This window comes from Emys orbicularis, chromosome 7 (genome assembly GCF_028017835.1).
Source record: "Emys orbicularis isolate rEmyOrb1 chromosome 7, rEmyOrb1.hap1, whole genome shotgun sequence".
In the NCBI taxonomy this organism is placed as follows: domain Eukaryota; kingdom Metazoa; phylum Chordata; order Testudines; family Emydidae; genus Emys; species Emys orbicularis.
Genome location: NC_088689.1, coordinates 85,211,263 through 85,229,460, shown reverse-complemented (window position 1 = coordinate 85,229,460; position 18,198 = coordinate 85,211,263). Strand labels below are relative to the sequence as shown.

The 18,198-nt window shown below is 47.9% G+C and overlaps 1 protein-coding gene across 1 annotated transcript in view; it reads left to right on the top strand.

Annotated features, from left to right (window-relative positions):
• The window catches only part of MAPKAPK3 (MAPK activated protein kinase 3), an 84,203-nt gene that overhangs the window by 44,914 nt on the left and 21,091 nt on the right, over positions 1 to 18,198 (top strand). The window lies entirely within an intron of this gene.

Here is an 18,198-nt window from a genome sequence, read left to right as displayed (position 1 = left end):
TCACCAGCAATTAGCCTGAATATGCTGCAGTCAGAACAATGATGATCTGTCAGGCCAAACAGGCCAGGATTTTAGGTAGCACAGTTGTCTAACATACTAGACTTTTACCTCCAGATGCTAGTTCGAATCCTGGCTTTGGTCAGGTGGAAATTAATTTGGTCATCTCCAAACAACCTAATTTATGCACACAGCTGGAGCAGGCTGAGATCCCCCACAGTGATGAATGACCAAATATCCAGCACAAGAGCTTCAAGCAAGAATGTGTGGTCTGCCCAGTCATTCTGCATCCTGTCTGTTGGTGGAGAGGAGGGAGACGAGAGAAGACTCAGATTACTGTGGTGGCAGGCAGCCAGTCTTTAAGTCTACTACTGTGTTAATGGAAAGAAGCTTGTCCGTGGCAGGGCTTTGAGACAGAGAGTTCTAGCTGGATGATGACTGTTGAGCCTAGAGTTATGCTAGTACTGTATGCGTAGGTCATCGGTAGCATATCATGCTAATAGTACTTGAGAAGCAGGGCCGTCCTTAGGCATACACAGCATATGTGGCTGCATAGGGCACCCGAAAATTTGGGGCACCACCAGGACCATAGGCGCCAACTTCTCATCTTGCCAGGGGGTGCTCGACACTCCTCCCTCTGCTCCAGGCCCTGCCCCCACTCCACCCCTTCCCCACCTCGGTGAGAGGCGGGGGGGGGGGGGAGCTTGGCGTCGTTGGTGGGTGCTGTGCACCCACTAAATTTTCCCCGTGGATGCTCCATCCCCGGAGCACCCACCCACAAAGTCCGCGCCTATGACCGGGACAGCAGGTAAGAGTAGGTCGGCTCCCACACACCCAGAGCGCGCTATAGTCTCCTTACTAGGCAGAAGGCAGGGGCCGTATTCACAGAGCCAAATGCACCGGCATAGGGGCACCAGTTTAATAATAATGCCTAGGGCCCCATAAATCCTAAGGATGGCCCTGTTGAGAAGTAATGGTGGACTGGGAAATGGAGTCCTAGACCTGCCTAAACAAATTGTCAGACTAAGAATTTTGTGGCAGAAAAAAATTTGTTTGTAGCTGTGGCTTTTTAAACTAAATATGGTTACAGTGTTTAGAATAACATAGAAACCATTTGTGGGCAGCTTGTAGCTTAAATCTTATTCTGTTCTAAAATGCTAACAAAAGTTGATGGAGGAGGTGGAACAAGGTTACTCTATGCAAACAGCACTAGAACACCACCTTCTTTTTGGCTTATGGAAAATTGGAAGCCTTTCAATAAAGGGCTAATTTTTATCAACATTTGAATTTTTAAATGTTGGGAAATGAGAGCGCCTGAGCTGTGAAGTCGGCTTCCCTCATTCTTTCCTATCTCACCACCACCACCTCTCTCTTGACCCACCTTTCCTCTCTCCCCACTACAAATGAATGTAACTTTTATTCTTATGGCACGTATCAGATGGTTTTATCTATCCAACTTGCAAAGCAAGTATAGTGCTAAAACACAAATATACAGTACTTAACAAAAAATAAAAGGAAATGAGACTTTTAAATCAAATTATATATGCAGTGTGGTATAAAACATAAACCTGAGTAGTTAGGTCACCATACTTCAATTAGGAAAACACACTCATACTATTAAATATAACAGATCATTGGTTTGTGTTAATATAAATTATGGTTTTTTGCTTTACTGTATGCTAACCTCTTGTGCAGAGGATACCTTTGAAACATATATCCGGCTGTTCTTTTGCCATTTCAGTTGCCCTTGCCCCATCTCTGCTGATGTTATGAGCAGAGACACTTGACCTTTGCAGAGTGAGTGGCTAGCGATATGTGTCATTAGAGTTAATAGCTGTATGTCTCATTTATTTATTTCAGTTTGTACAATCATATTGCTGGGCACCCAGGCCATCTTCTGGGTACCTCTACAATAAAGTATACTGTGATATACATTAAATAGATATATTTGAAGCCACTGCCCAAAATTACCCACCAAGGAAACCAATTATACTCAGGGGACTCCTTAATTCCTCATACCAAATCCAACTAATTCCCAAATGCTTGGGAAAAGAGTTAGACTTTGTAGTGTGTCCAGAAGGCTAAGGGTATGTCTACACTACGAGGGTATTTCGATTTCACTTAAATCGAATATGTGGAATCGATATTGCAAAGTCGAACTTGTGTGTCCACATTAAGGACAGTAATTCGACTTTGTGAGTCCACACTAACGGGGAAAGCGTCGACATTGGAAGCGGTGCACTGTGGGCAGCTATCCCACAGTTCCCGCAGTCCCCGCTGCCCATTGGAATTCTGGGTCGAGCCGCCAATGCCTTCTGGGTAAAAAAAAAAGGGTCGAGGGTGCTTTTGGGTAATTGTCGTCATCCGTCTGTCAATACCGCCCTCCCTCCCTCCCTGAAAGCGCCGGCGGGAAATCAGTTTGCGCGCTTTTCGGGTCAGTGACAGCGCGGACGCCACAGCACTGCGAGCATGGATCCCGCTGCGACCATCGCTGCAGTTGTGGCACTTGTGAACGCCTCGCAGGTTATCATCCACCTTTCCCAGAGGCAGATGCAGATGAACCAGGCGAGGAGGCTACGGCACCGCGGTGAGGGCCTGAACTCTGAGAGGGGCACAGACCTCTCACAAAGCACGGGACCCAGCTCCGAGGACATCACGGTGACAATGGGTCATCTGGATGTTGTGGAACGGCGATTCTGGGCACGGGAAACAAGCACTGACTGGTGGGACCGCATAGTGCTGCAGGTCTGGGACGAATCCCAGTGGCTGCGAAACTTTCGCATGCGGAAGGGGACTTTCCTGGAACTTTGTGAGTTGCTGTCCCCTGCCCTGAAGCGCAATGACACCCGGATGCGAGCAGCCCTGACTGTCCAGAAGCGAGTGGCCATAGCCCTCTGGAAGCTTGCAACGCCGGACAGCTACCGGTCTGTCGCGAACCACTTTGGCGTGGGCAAATCTACCGTGGGGGTTGTTGTGATGCAAGTAGCCAACGCAATCGTCAAGGTACTGCTCTCCAAGGTAGTGACCCTGGGAAACGTGGAGGTCATCATAGATGGCTTCGCCGCGATGGGATTCCCAAACTGCAGTGGGGCTATAGATGGAACTCACATCCCTATCCTGGGACCGGACCACCAGGCCAGCCAGTACATGAACCGAAAGGGCTACTTTTCAATGGTGCTGCAAGCACTGGTGGACCACAGGGGACGTTTTACCAACATCAGTGTTGGATGGCCGGGCAAGGTTCATGACGCTCGCGTCTTCAGGAACTCTGGTCTGTTTAGACGGCTGCAGGAAGGTATTTACTTCCCGGACCACAAAATAACTCTTGGGGATGTGGAGATGCCTACAGTGATCCTTGGGGACCCAGCCTACCCGCTAATGCCCTGGCTCATGAAGCCCTACACTGGCGCACTGGACAGTGAAAAAGAACTCTTCAACTACCGGCTGAGCAAGTGCAGAATGGTGGTGGAGTGTGCTTTTGGACGTCTCAAGGGGAGATGGAGAAGCTTACTCACTCGCTGTGATCTCAGCGAAACCAATATCCCCATTGTTATAGCAGCTTGCTGTGTGCTCCACAATCTCTGTGAGAGCAAGGGGGAGACCTTTATGGCGGGGTGGGAGGTTGAGGCAAATAGCCTGGCATCTGATTACGCCCAGCCAGACAGCCGGGCGATTAGAAGAGCCCAGCGGGACGCGCTGTGCATCCGGGAGGCTTTGAAAGCCTGGTTCCACAGTGAGCAGGGTGACCAGTGACTTTTAAGTTTCTGTCCAGAGAAGCTGAACCTGCCCCCGTTTCTTTACCCAGTTAAGGATGACTATCCTCTCCAGTTACAGACCCCCTCCACCCCCTTCCAAAAAAATAAATTCAGTTTTATTTTGTTTACGAACACCGTTGTCTTTATTACTGTTTTCGCGGGAATGTTTTAAACCTGGGACGCAGACTGTGGTGGGGAGCGGGTGTAGTGTACTGATGCAAATGATCCTTCTAAACTCCAGGAATGGCAGGATTCGCAGTGGCGGATTGGTTGTTTCCACGGAGCCTGCCAGCCCTCCTGAGCGGGACTGCGTGTATGTGGGGGCTATGTGACTTTATGGCGGGGGGGGGAGGGTTACAGATCCCCTGCTGCGTGGCTCTGTGATCCAGGACAAGGACCGCTGCATAACATCTGTAACTGCCCTCCCCCGCCACAAAGTCACAGAGCAAACCCCCCCCCCCCAAACACAGAACATGAAAACCACCTCCCAGACTGACCAGGGTAACTAGTCACTGCACTGTGTATGTGCCCTGCTGCTGGACCTGCCCCCGCCTCTGTAGCCTGCTAAAGGTGACTGTCCTGTCCAATTACCAAGCCCCTTCCCCCCTGCAGACAGACTCTCCCTCAAAACAGCATGACTGAAACATTAATGAACAGAAACGTATTTTTTATTAACAACCACACATGAAACTGGGGGGTGAAACTTGGACGGGGGCTTGCTTGAGGCGGCCAGGAAAGGACTTTTCAAATTTTGTGAATGACAGCCTTCTGGTGCTTGAGCAGTCTGCAGGGGTGGAGTGAGAGTTTTCACGGACTCTCCCGCCCCTCCTTCTTTGGACTTTGGGCGAGGGGGGTATGGGACTTGGTGGCGGGGGAGTGCGGTTCCTGATAGACTGCAGCGGGGCTCTGTCCTCCTGCCTCCGTTCCTGCAGAACATCAACAAGGCGCCGGAGCGTGTCCGTTTGCTCCCTCAGAAGTCCAAGCAGCGTTTGAGTCGCCTGCTGGTCTTCCTGCCGCCACCTCTCCTCACGGTCCATGTGTGTCCGGTGCATTTGGGACAAATTCTCCCTCCACTGGTTATGCTGTGCTGCCTGGGCTCGGGAGCAGCCCATAAGTTCAGAGAACATGTCCTCTCGCGTCTTCTTCTTCCTCCGCCTAATGTGCGCTAGCCTCTGGGAGTGTGATTCCAGGCTGGGTTGGGAGACAGTTGCAGATGTGGCTGTGGGAATGAGGAAAAGGCAGTGAATTCCTCCGAAAGATAAATGTAATTGTGAATCAAGAACCTTGATTCACAACAACATAGTCTTTCTCCGTGAAGAAGACCATGAATCACACCTATCACATGCGCACTGAGGACAAGGTCGAATTTTCGAACCTTGCCTTCAGTGCCTGGGCTTTTGCACTGCCGATCTGGGAACCGGGGCAGGACACGGTACTCTCTGTAGCAGGCAAAGATGGTAAGCCGTAGACTTGTTGCAGATTAAAACTTTAGGAGTACCACTGGCCACCTTTCACATTGAAAGCAATGCCAGTCTGTGCTGCCAGCAATCGGCCAAGCAAGAACTGTGGCCCTGTCCCACCCCCTCGCGGATGTGCCAGGGAAAGATCCCTGGATGCTGACCCTCTCCTGCCCCCACCGCGTGGCTGTAAACCAGCGGTCACAGTTCTGTAAAGGAACTTGTTGCAAGCAGTCTCAATACTAACAGTCCCCTACCTAATTCAAAGCAGGTTGTCATGACCGACATTACCCTCATGAGGATCCCGGACACCGAGATCCAGAGGATGCTTCGAGAAAGCCTGCAGAGACCGGGGCCCTATGCCGCCATGATCTGCAAGGCACTGATTCCAGAGTACCTGCTTGTCTCCTGGCGCGGGAACGTATCGTACTTTGGAGGACCAAGTAAAGCCGCTCTCCCCAGGAACCTGATGAATAGGCTATCCCTTTACCTGCAGGAGAGCTTTGTTGAGATGTCTGTGGAGGACTACTGCTCTATCCCCGGACATATAGACCGGCTTTTCATATAGCCGCAGTAGCAGGGACAAAAGAGTGGAGCAGCTTGGGCAGCACAATCATGCACAACCGGACACTGTTTGATTTTTTTATAAATACTTGTTACTGATTATTTAAGTGCCCAGGGGGAAGAAATAATGAATCAAAGATTGTTATTAGTATTAATATTCAAGTTTTGTAAAAAATAAAGGTTTATATGTTTAAAGCACTTACCGCTTGATCCTTCCCCTGAATCTGTGTCCGGGTTACATGCTGGGGAGGGTTGGTAGGGGATCTCTGTAAGGGTGATGAAGAGCTCCTGGCTGTCGGGGAAATCAGCTTGGTAAGCGCTGCCAACTGCCTCGTCCTCCTCATCTCCTTCCTCATCTTCCCCGTCCGCTAACATGTCCGAGGAACCGGCCCTGGACAATATCCCATCCTCAGAGTCCACGGTCAGTGGTGGGGTAGTGGTGGCGGCCGCACCAAGGATGGAATGCAGTGCCTCGTAGAAACGGGATGTGTGGGGCTGGGATCCGGAGCATCCATTTGCCTGTTTGGTCTTCTGATAACCTTGTCTCAGCTCCTTGATTTTCACGCGGCACTGCGTTACATCCCGGCTGTATCCTTTCTCTGCCATGGCTTTAGAGATCTTCTCATAGATCTTTGCGTTCCGTCTTTTGGAGCGCAGCTCGGAAAGCACGGACTCATCGCCCCACACAGCGATGAGATCCAAGACTTCCCGATCAGTCCATGCTGGGGCCCTCTTTCTATTCTGGGATTGCACGGCCATCTCGGCTGGAGAGCTCTGCATCGTTGCCACTGCTGCTGAGCTCGCCACGCTGTCCAAACAGGAAATGAGATTCAAACTGCCCAGACAGGAACAGGAATTCAAATTTTCCCGGGCCTTTTCCTGTGTGGCTGGTCAGAGGATCCGAGCTCGGACTGCTGTCCAGAGCGTCAACAGAGTGGTGCACTGTGGGATAGCTCCCGGAGCTATTAGCGTCGATTTCCATCCACACCAAGCCTAATTCGATATAGCCATGTCGAATTTAGCGCTACTCCCCTCGTTGGGGAGGAGTACAGAAGTCGAATTTAAGAGCCCTCTATGTCGAACTAAATAGCCTCGTGGTGTGGATGGGTGCAGGGTTAATTCGATTTAACGGTGCTAAATTCGACATAAACGCCTAGTGTAGACCAGGCCTAATAAATCATCCTCTCCGTAAATGCACAGAGATCCTTGTGTTGTTCTAAAAACAGAGGAATCTTGACATACTTCTGTCCCTCTTGCTGCCGCTGAAACGTGATTATTGCGTACTGAGATGTGCACCTCATAAATTGACCACATCTGGTCTGCAAGCAAGCAAGTTTTACAAATGGTCAGATTTATAAAGGATCATACCTCTCTCTGCTTGTCTCTCTTCTTCCCCTCTTTGCCTCTTTTTGTTTTTCCTCTTAAATGTACTCTTTAAAACTTCTTATGGAACAGTGTCCGAGGTTTGAGTGTCAGCAGGTAGGTGAGTTCAGTCTTCTTAGAATCATAGAATATCAGGGTTGGAAGAGACCTCAGGAGGTCATCTAGTCCAACCCCCTGCTCAAAGCAGGATCAATCCCGAGGCAGATTTTTGCCCCAGATTCCTAAGTGGCCCCCTCAAGAATTGAACTCACAACCCTGGGTTTAGCAGGCCAGTGCTTAAACCACTGAACTAGCCCTCCCCCTGACACCACATGCAAATACTCCTCTTTAACCCCCTTCACTCTAGCTCATTCTGGCAGGACACTGAATAGTCTTCCAGCTTTTGCCTTTAGAGTGATTAGCTGGGTATAAATTGGAAGAACAGAGACAGGAGGAGGAGGAAGGATTTCTAAAGCAGACAAAGAAAGCCCTTGATTTAGCGCTTAGAGGCATTCTTTCATAAATAACCAACCCTCCACACAAATGGACTTTACTAAAATAAGACAGGAGATCTACATTACACACTTCACCTCTCTACAAAGGAAAAAGGACCGTAAGCTGTCTAAAATCCTACCTGCCACATGGGGCCACAACAGGGGTACCCCTAACTCACCCAGCAATATCGTCAATTTATCCAGCTACACACTCAACCCAGCAGAAGAGTCTGTCCTATCTCGGGGACTCTCTTTTTGCCCCAGCACCCCCACGAACATGATACAGTTCTGCGGTGATCTGGAAGCCTACTTTCGCCGCCTCCGACTCAAAGAATACTTTCAAGATAACACTGAACAGCGCACTGATACACAGATACCCTCCCACCAACAACACAGGAAGAACTCCACATGGACTCCTCCTGAGGGTCGAAATGATAGTCTGGACCTATACATAGAATGCTTCCGCCGACGTGCACAGGCAGAAATTGTGGAAAAACAACATCGCTTGCCTCATAACCTAAGTCGTGCAGAACGCAATGCCATCCACAGCCTCAGAAACCACCCTGACATTATCATCAAAGAGGCTGATAAAGGAGGTGCTGTTGTCATCATGAACAGGTCTGACTACCAGAAGGAGGCTGCCAGACAACTCTCCAATACCAAATTCTACAGGCCACTTTCCTCAGATCCCACTGAGGAATACACTAAGAAACTGCACCATCTACTCAGGACACTCCCTACACTAACACAGGAACAAATCAACATACCCTTAGAGCCCCGACCGGGGTTATTCTATCTACTACCCAAGATCCACAAACCTGGAAATCCTGGACGCCCCATCATCTCGGGCATTGGCACTCTCACTGAAGGACTGTCTGGATATGTGGACTCCCTACTCAGACCCTACGCCACCAGCACTCCCAGCTATCTCCGTGACACCACAGATTTCCTGAGAAAACTACAATGCATTGGTGACCTCCCAGAAAACACCATCCTAGCCACCATGGATGTAGAGGCTCTCTACACAAACATCCCACACACAGATGGAATACAAGCTGTCAGGAATAGTATCCCTGATGATGACACAGCACAACTTATTGCTGAGCTCTGTGACTTTATCCTCATGCACAATTATTTCAAATTTGGTGACAATATATACCTCCAGACCAGTGGCACCGCTATGGGCACCCGCATGGCCCCACAATATGCCAACATTTTTATGGCTGACCTGGAACAACGCTTCCTCAGCTCTCGTCCACTCACGCCCCTTCTCTACCTACGCTACACTGATGACATCTTAATCATCTGGACCCATGGGAAGGAGACCCTGGAAGAATTCCACCATGATTTCAACAGCTTCCACCCCACCATCAACCTCAGCCTGGACCAATCTACACGGGAAGTCCACTTCCTAAACACCACCGTACAAATAAGCGATGGCCACGTTAACACCACCCTATACCGAAAACCCACCGACCGCTACGCCTACCTTCATGCCTCCAGCTTCCACCCCAGACACACCACACGATCCATCGTCTACAGCCAAGCACTGAGGTACAATCGCATCTGCTCCAACCCCTCAGACAGAGACCAACACCTACAAGATCTTCACCAAGCATTCTCAAAACTACGATACCCACACAAGGAAATAAAGAAACAAATCAACAGAGCCAGACGTGTACCCAGAAGCCTCCTGCTACAAGACAGGCCCCAAAAAGAAACCAACAGAACTCCACTGGCCATCACCTACAGTCCTCAGCTTAAACCTCTCCAACGCATCATCAGTGATCTACAACCCATCCTGGACAATGATCCCTCACTTTCACAGACCTTGGGAGGCAGGCCAGTCCTCGCCCACAGACAACCCGCCAACCTTAAGCATATTCTCACCAGCAACCACGCACCGCACCATAACAACTCTAACTCAGGAACCAACCCATGCAACAAACCTCGATGCCAACTCTGCCCACATATCTACACCAGCAGCACCATCACAGGACCTAACCAGATCAGCTACAACATCACCGGCTCATTCACCTGCACGTCCACCAATGTTATATATGCCAGCAATGCCCCTCTGCTATGTACATTGGCCAAACTGGACAGTCACTACGCAAGAGGATAAATGGACACAAGTCAGATATCAGGAATGGCAATATACAAAAACCTGTAGGAGAACACTTCAACCTCCCTGGCCACACAATAGCAGATGTAAAGGTAGCCATCTTACAGCAAAAAAAACTTCAGGACCAGACTCCAAAGAGAAACTTCTGAGCTCCAGTTCATTTGCAAATTTGACACCATCAGATCAGGATTAAACAAAGACTGTGAATGGCTATCCAACTACAGAAGCAGTTTCTCCTCCCTTGGTGTTCACACCTCAACTGCTAGCAGAGCACCTCACCCTCCCTGATTGAACTAACCTCGTTATCTCCATACTGATTTATACCTGCCTCTGGAGATTTCCATCACTTGCATCTGAAGAAGTGAGGCTCTTACCCACGAAAGCTTATGCTCCCAATACTTCTGTTAGTCTTAAAGGTGCCACAGGACCCTCTGTTGCTTTTTACAGATTCAGACTAACACGGCTACCCCTCTGATACTAGGCATTGAGTAGGTTAGGTATAAAACCAGAGCCATCTTTTAAAACTGTTCTAGACACCTTGGCATTGTTCACGTTTTTAATGGCTTTACCCCGTGTAGGCTTATGAAAGGTGAATGACAGCTCTTGACTGAACTCCCCTGTGTACAAGTATAGCACAGGCAGGAGCAATGCAAGCTTTGCTACTGCATAGCACTTCTTTACTAACCTGGAGGGACCACCTGTGGAGTTGGTCTTTCCACTAAGGGTGCCCATTAGTGCCGACAGCAATGGTAGCTTTAGTAATGTGGACAGCTCCACGGGAATTGGACTAGAGGTTCATTACACTTAGACCACCAAACAGTTTTGGTCACTAACACCCTGGTGTAGAGACCTAGAAGTGAAAGGCTTTGTGACCCACCACCAATCCCCTGATCCATCCAATCCACCTGGTTATTTTTAAATATCCAACAGTCACTGAAAGATTTTTTCTTTAAAAATCCACTTTTTCCATGAGGGTTTGCAGGCGTGTGTTCTCTGCTGGTTTAACTGCCACAGCTAACATGCTTCTGCTAGAGCTCTTCTGACTGATGCACAAACAAGGAAGTAAACATTCTTGTTAACATCAGCTCCATTAGGACTGTAGCACAAAGGACTACTTTGCAACCCTTCTAATGGACTGTTAGAAATCATGATGAAATTTTGGGTGGTTGTTCTTTCCCCCCCCCCCCCCCCCACTGAGAGCGGAAGAGAAACCTATTCAGAGGGGATATGTTCAACTACTGCATTTTTTCCCTTTCCCCACTGTTTAAGGGAGAATGTGGACACTTCTCCACCAACTGAGGCTCTTCTTCTATAAGGATTTTTTCACCTCTATGGGTAACACAAGCCAGAAGCACTGTCTTGCTTCCATCTACCTATCACTAAGGCTACATTTTAGTCACGGGTATTTTTAATAAAAGTCATGGACAGGTCACGGACAGTAAACAAAAATTCACGGCCCATGATCTGTCCATGACTTGTACTATATACCCCTGACTAAATCTTGGCGGGGGGGCGGCCCAGGGGTACTGCAGGTGCTTGTGGGGGGGCGGCCCAGGATCCCTGCTGGTACTGGGGGGGGCAGCAGCACGTGGCCCAGGACCCCCGCTGGTGCTGGGGGGGTGAGGTTGGCAGGGCTGGCAGGCTTCCTCCCTGACTCCTCCTGGCTCGCCAGAAGCAGCAACATGTCCCTCCCTTAGCTTCTAGCTCCACCAAGCGCTGACTCCACAGCTCCCATTGGCCTGTGGGCGGAGGCAGCGCGTGGAGCTAGGAGCTGAAAGAGGGACATGTTGCCGCTTCTGGGGAGCCCCCCAAGGTAAGCACCATCCAGAGCCCTTACCCCCTCCTGCACTCCAACCCCCAGCCCTGAGCCCCCTCCCACACACATCCAAACTCCTGCTGCTGGGGGAGGGGGCGGTGGCCTGAGACTGCCCCAGCAGCAGCAGGTGTGGCTGGCTCAGAGGCTGTCCGAGGTGCTCAGGTGGCCCCTGGGCCAGCTGCACTGGGCACTGCAGAGGTCCCAGAAAGTCACGGAATCCGTGACCTCTGTGACAAACTCGCAGCCTCACCTATCACTGTCTGTTCCCCACCCCCTCTCCAGTTGAGAAGTGTCTTGAGAAAATAGTGAGTGAAACAGCATCTCACTGATACCTGAGCTTCCCAATAGAGTTTTCTGTTTTCAAGGTCAAAAAGCTGTTAATGTTAAGAGCAAGCAGTAAAGCAAAATGCAAAACATGATCCTCTTTGGGGAATTACAGCACTTAGAGAAAGACAGTGCGGTATCTCTTATTGAATGGCATTAATCAATGGGCTCTCCTCCTTTCCCTTCCCATGCTGCACCTTTTAGTCACCAGAATTCACAGTCTATGCAAAGGCCTTTTCAAGGTTTCCTAAATTAATAAAAATATGATTTAACAGCCAGTGAAGTAAAGCTATCAGAACATGCCTTTGCTGAAATTGAGGTGCAATCATCTTGTTTAAAAACCTTTATGGTTGATTCAGTGTCTTTCTCTCTTTCCACTCTAATGGCACACAAGTGGTCTCACCAGCATGTTCACATTCATTATGCATTAGACCATCCAGATGTGCCTTTATAGAGTTAGTATAGAAATAAGGAATTGACTGCAAGACAACAGGTGGTCCAAAGCCATCATGGTAGAGACATTTTGTGGGTGGGGGAAGAGGGAACGGGACAAGTAAAAGCTGCATTAATCATACATAACTATACAGGCCTCTTTGTGACAACAGCAGCTCTTGAATAGAGAATGAATGGAAGAGCAGCTGTGGAGCAACTGGTATTAGTTCAAGTGCATGAACAAAGACCTGATTTTGAGGCATGTTCCTTTAATCCACACTCATAAAAGCAGCATGCAAAGAGGAAAGGAAGTAAATTGAGGAAGACATATGTCCGTCATTTGCACGTGATGGGTGAGTATCTGACCTGCTAAAATATAGATTGCTGCAACCAAAGTTTGGATCTGGATTCAGGTTTCCCCCAGTTGAGTGTTAGTATCTGGACATTTAGTTCAGGCCCATCTCTACTAATCTTACAGCCCTATCTCTGTCTGAAATGAACAACAGAAAGGTGAGGACACATAGTTTCTGTTTGCAGGAGAGACTAGGTGCTGGGAATGGGAGTAAATGAGTGAACCTAGAGAGGACCACTTGTAAAATCAGATGTTACTGGGACAACTAAATTCAAGTGCAGATGCCTAAAGTAGTAATCAGTCGGTCTGCTAGAGGTCTAACACAAGTCCCAGAACTTGTTGGAATCACAGGGACTTGAGAAAGAGGAGGATTTTTCTTAATCTACTATAGAGGGATACATGCATCCGACGAAGTGGGCATTCACCCACGAAAGCTTATGCTCCAATACATCTGTTAGTCTTAAAGGTGCCACAGGACTCTCTGTTGCTTTTTATAGAGGGACAATGTCAATGGATATGTCTACCCTGCAAAACAAGACCCACAGCAGCCACTCTCAGTTGACTTGGGCTCATGCTATGAGTTCGACTTCAGTCTGGAGCCTGGGCTCCAAAACCTGGTGAGGGAGGAGGGTCTCAGAGCCCAGGTTCCAGCCCGAGCGGGAACGTCTACACTGCTATTTCTAGACCCTTAGTGGGAGTCCCAATCAGTTGACCCAGGCGTAGAGACTCGTTGCTGACATGAGTTTTTGCAATGTAACCATATCCTTAAGCCCCAGAAATCAGATGAAATAGTAAAATCACCTTCCATGGAAATGTCACACACCAGTCACTTAGTAGTTCTTGGTGTACATTGATGGGAAATCACACGGTTGTCATAGGACAGTATACTAGGCTCTGTTTCCTACTGCACCAGCCCACGGATTCCATTACTACCATTAATTTCACAAAATGCTACATATGTTTGTACCTGTATATAGTATGCAAAGGGCTTATTTTTGGAATCTGTGTACCAAATAAATACAAAGGATATTTTCCAGAGTTTAACCCTCACCCTCTAAAAAAGGCTTTTGGCAGGCACTTTGACATATAACAATTTCTGCACCTCCTCCTTTCATCACTTCTGGCCAACAGCCCAGGTGTGCTCCCTAGTGCCAGACTTGACTATGGTAACGTCAAGATGATAGCTGGAGGAAGAGGGAGAGAAAACACACAAAAATCGAGAGCAGAAATGAGGGGACTTGATTCACATTTCAGGGGTGGTTTGAATATTAACTCTTCACAGTCAAATCATTACTGGTAAGAGTACTACAAAAATTAAATTAATCTTTGGTTTCAAACGTAAAATGAGATGCCCTTATCATACCTTGGAATGGAACTTGGAAAAGCCACTCACCTGTGCCAAGAGGGAAACTTTTCTTGGTGAGTGCAGGGGCTACAAACAATTTATGCAAAATTTAGGCTGTTATTTAAAACCACTATTAGGATTCTAGCTCTTATGGGTGCAAAGAAAATTTTCCAAATTTGCACTAAGTGTAAACTGGAGCAGTATCATCTTCCTGAGTCTGTAGAAAGATGGCACTGGGCCTCCTGCTGCTAATAGCTTGCCAAACAACAGCAAAGCGAAACTGATAAGACTGGAAATCAGTTTCACTGATGATTTTCCGAACTCTGAAGACATCAAGGAAACTGAAGGATCATGTTGTTTTTTTCATGCTGTTGGTTCAGAGAGGCAGCTGAGACAAGAACCAGAGTTCTTCATGGGAAGACCCAAAAACGGAGGCTAGGAGAGGTGTAAAGTAATAGAAACCTATTTCCTTGTCCTCCCCTCAGCTCTTTGCAGCAGCCAGGAAGGCTCTGGGGGAGAGGTAGAGGTTCAGTGTATATGACAGGAACAAGGCCAGGATTCTGGTAGAAATTCTAGCACACATTCCCATTCCAGTAGCTGATGGTGGAGGCAAGACTGAGTTTCTCCAAAGGGCATTGCCCCTAGGCCTTGCTTGTCATCTTTTGTGTCTACCTCTGGCTAGCAATTAGGTGTTTAAAAAAAAATTGAGCCCTGCCTCAGAATGCCTGCTCTAGCCTTGCTCTGTGAAATTTCTTTTGATCATTTCTGTTGAAAAAAAGGAGACTAGGAAATTACACTGTATCTGCATTTGCTAATTGAACTTGCATTGATTGAGCATTGTGCAAAAGGGAAGGGTGGCAGGAACTCTCGCACCTTAATCGTCTGATCTATACAGGAAATAGCCTTCTAAGAACTCCAGTGAGAGGCACGTTTCAGAGTGGTAGCCGTGTTAGTCTGTATCAGCAAAAACAACGAGGCGTCTTTGTGGCACCTTAGAGACTAACAAATTTATTTGGGTATAAGCTTTCGTGGGCTAAAACCCACTTAGATGCATGGAGTGAAAAATACAGTAAGCAATATATATATATATACAGCACATGAAAAGATGGGAGTTGCCTTACCAAGTGGGGGGTCAGTACTAATAAGGCCAATTCAATTAAGGTGGAAGTGGCCTAGTCTCAACAGTTCACAAGAAGGGGTGAATATCAAGAGAGGGAAAATTACTTTTTTTAGTGACCCATCCACTCCTAGTCAGTGGGATCCCTGGCCATTTAACTAAAGAGGAGGCAGGTCCTTGGAAGAGACTATGGGTCTCATCTTCAGCTGCACTGAGACAGCTTTCCACCATCTCCAGGAGCGTGAAGATTTCCTAAAGTCTCCGGCCTGGGGGAATCTCCAAGTAATGTAGAAACACCATAGTCACTCCGATGTCTCTCTCCTCCCTGCATCCGGAACAGGGGCTGCTGCCAGGGAGAAAGCGGCGATGGCACCTGTCATCTAAGGATCTCAAAGTACTTCACAAATATTTAATTGATTTAAGCATAATAAGGCCCCATGAAGTAGTTTTGTATTGCTGCCCCCATTTTACAGAAGGGAGAACTGAAGCACAGAGAGTAAATGGCCGGCCCAGTGTCACATGGAAAGTCTGTATCAGAGCCTGGAAAAGAAACCAGAACTGCTGCTATCAGTTCCTTGCTCCAACCTTTAGACCATGCTTCTTTCTCTAAGCACCTAGTGTACCAATGACAGAATACATACTGAAACTTGTTCTCAACAAGTATCTTCAGTTCCGTTTTGACTGAGATCTAATATAATAAACAAATGAGACATGAGGCAGACTCTGGCCTCATAAAACCAATGATAATGATGTTGCCAATTTCTCTGAAAATATTTCACCTATTATTGCTATACTTAACTCCTAAGGCCCCAGTAACTGAAAGAAATTAGAGAAAATTATTTTCTTTTTCCTTTTTTTACTTTGTGCACTTGACAGTAGTGTGTGGAGAGCCAGTTTCATTATTTCTCCAGTCCTGTTAATGCTACTATTACATTAGCACTGAGAGGCATCAACCAATATCAAGAACCCATTGTGCTAGTCACTGTACTGATACACTGTAGTTCTTGCCCTAAAGAGTTTACAATGTCTAAATAGACAAAACAGAGGGAAGGAGTGGAAGAGAAGTCACAACTGAAGTTTTGCCTATACGGGGATATCCAGTAAAGTTAATCCAAATTAACTAAAGGTATGAATTTGGAGTGAATTAATCAAACTGCATTAAATCCCTATGTGGATGCTGTTATTCAGAATTAAAGTGGTCTTAATTCAGTTTAGCTTAATTCACTTTGGAAGTGAATCAAGGTAAACAGAATTAAAGCCACTTCAGTTCTGAGCAAGGGTGTTTGCACAGCAGTTTAATGCAGGAGTTTCACTAATCCACTTCAAATACACCTTTAATTAATTCAGATTAATTTTCCTGGATGCCCCAGTGTAGACAAGCCCAAGTGAAGTGACTTGCCCCACGTCACGCAACAGGTCAGTAGAAGAGTCTGGAATAGAACTCAGGTCTCCTGCCTGCCAGTATACAGTTGTGTTTCATGCAGAACACTGGGCATCGGATCTGGCTGGCACAGTTCATTTTGAGTCATGGTGTATTCTGGCAGATGAATAATTGGAATGGTAATATCAGAAAGCTCTTGTGCTGCTCAGAATATTTTTGGGGAGGGAGGGAATATGTTTCATATTGTGCAGAGCTCCCTATGATCAGGAAAGCTAATCTCTAACCTAACCTACCTTCTGAGGGGGTTATACTATTCTATATCACTGCATATAATAGAGAAGAAGCATGAGTGTCTAGCCAGCAATCCTGGGAACATTAGAGGTTTGTTAATACTCAAGGAGCATACTCACAAACGGAGGACTGTATACACAGTCACTGCACACTTTTAAAATCTCACTACATTTTAGGGCCCTGTAGTGCACCTTGAATTTTTCAGGCTCCATGGTGGCTGGAGTGGGGAAGAGGAGTTGCTAACCTTCAAAATCGTCTGGACAGCTGGGGCCTCCTACTTCATTCACACTATCAGTTGCCTCTATTATGGAGAAGCCCAAGAGCAGTGCTAGCCTCTCGCTGCTATTAGATGCTAATGCTTTAATCCTTAGATCCCTAAGGATGTGTCTATTCTTCCTAAGGTGAGGGACAGGAACCAAGTCAATGCTGCTTCTGCTCCCTCAGCAGCCCTGTCTCACCCTGCCAGCTACACGAGACCACCTCCTGCCCCTCTGTTGCCCCCACTCCCTCCAGCAGGTGAACAGCGTCACATTCTTTCCCCACCTGTCCAACTTCACTGGCTGGCCAGCCTCTCTGCATGGTGCTTCTTCTGGGCTCCATGTCAAGAAGTCCCTTCCCACAGCTGCTGCTCTGAGCAGACCTGCTTCTCTATGTGTGTGGCAGTGTTAGGATCCCATGCAAGCCAGTGAGGAAGGGAATGTTCCTAGCAAGGAGTGGGTAGGGTTAGGACTGCCTCCATCTAGGAATCCCAACACTGCCCCTCCTCCTTGCACCCACAGACCCTTTCTTCTCCAAGGAACAATAGCCCTCTATAGCCTTCCCACTAGTCCGGGAAGCTTGTCAGTCCTGATAGCATAAAACATCTCAGGATGGGCTAGCATCCTATGGGCTGAGAGGACAGCCAAAGAGGATTCCTGCCACAGTCTTGAGTGCAACTGCCCTTTGAACCCTAGGTACTAGATTTAAGCAGAATAGCTTAGACCAGTGGTTCTCAAACTTATTTGATCAGGCCCCCTTTCTTTTTGTCTATAGTTGTTTACGCCCCTCTCCCACAAGTACATATACTGCCACCCAGCTCTGAAGGCAGCGCCACACCAGTAGCAGCACAGAAGTAAGGGAGGCAATGTGAAAAGTGACATTCATCAATATCACTTTTCACAGTGGACTTAGTGCCCCATTGCCCCTTACTTCTGTGCTGCTACTGCCACTCTGAGACTGACATCTGGAGCCCCAGTGCATCCCGGTGAGGGATTGGGGGGTGGGGAGGAGAGCCCAGGGGCTATGGCTGTCCTGTTTATCCCCACATCCCGGGTGTGCACGGCTCTTTTGCACAAGCTCTGGCTGCCTGGGGCTGACAGAGCTCTTAAAGCGGGGTGGGGGAGGGAG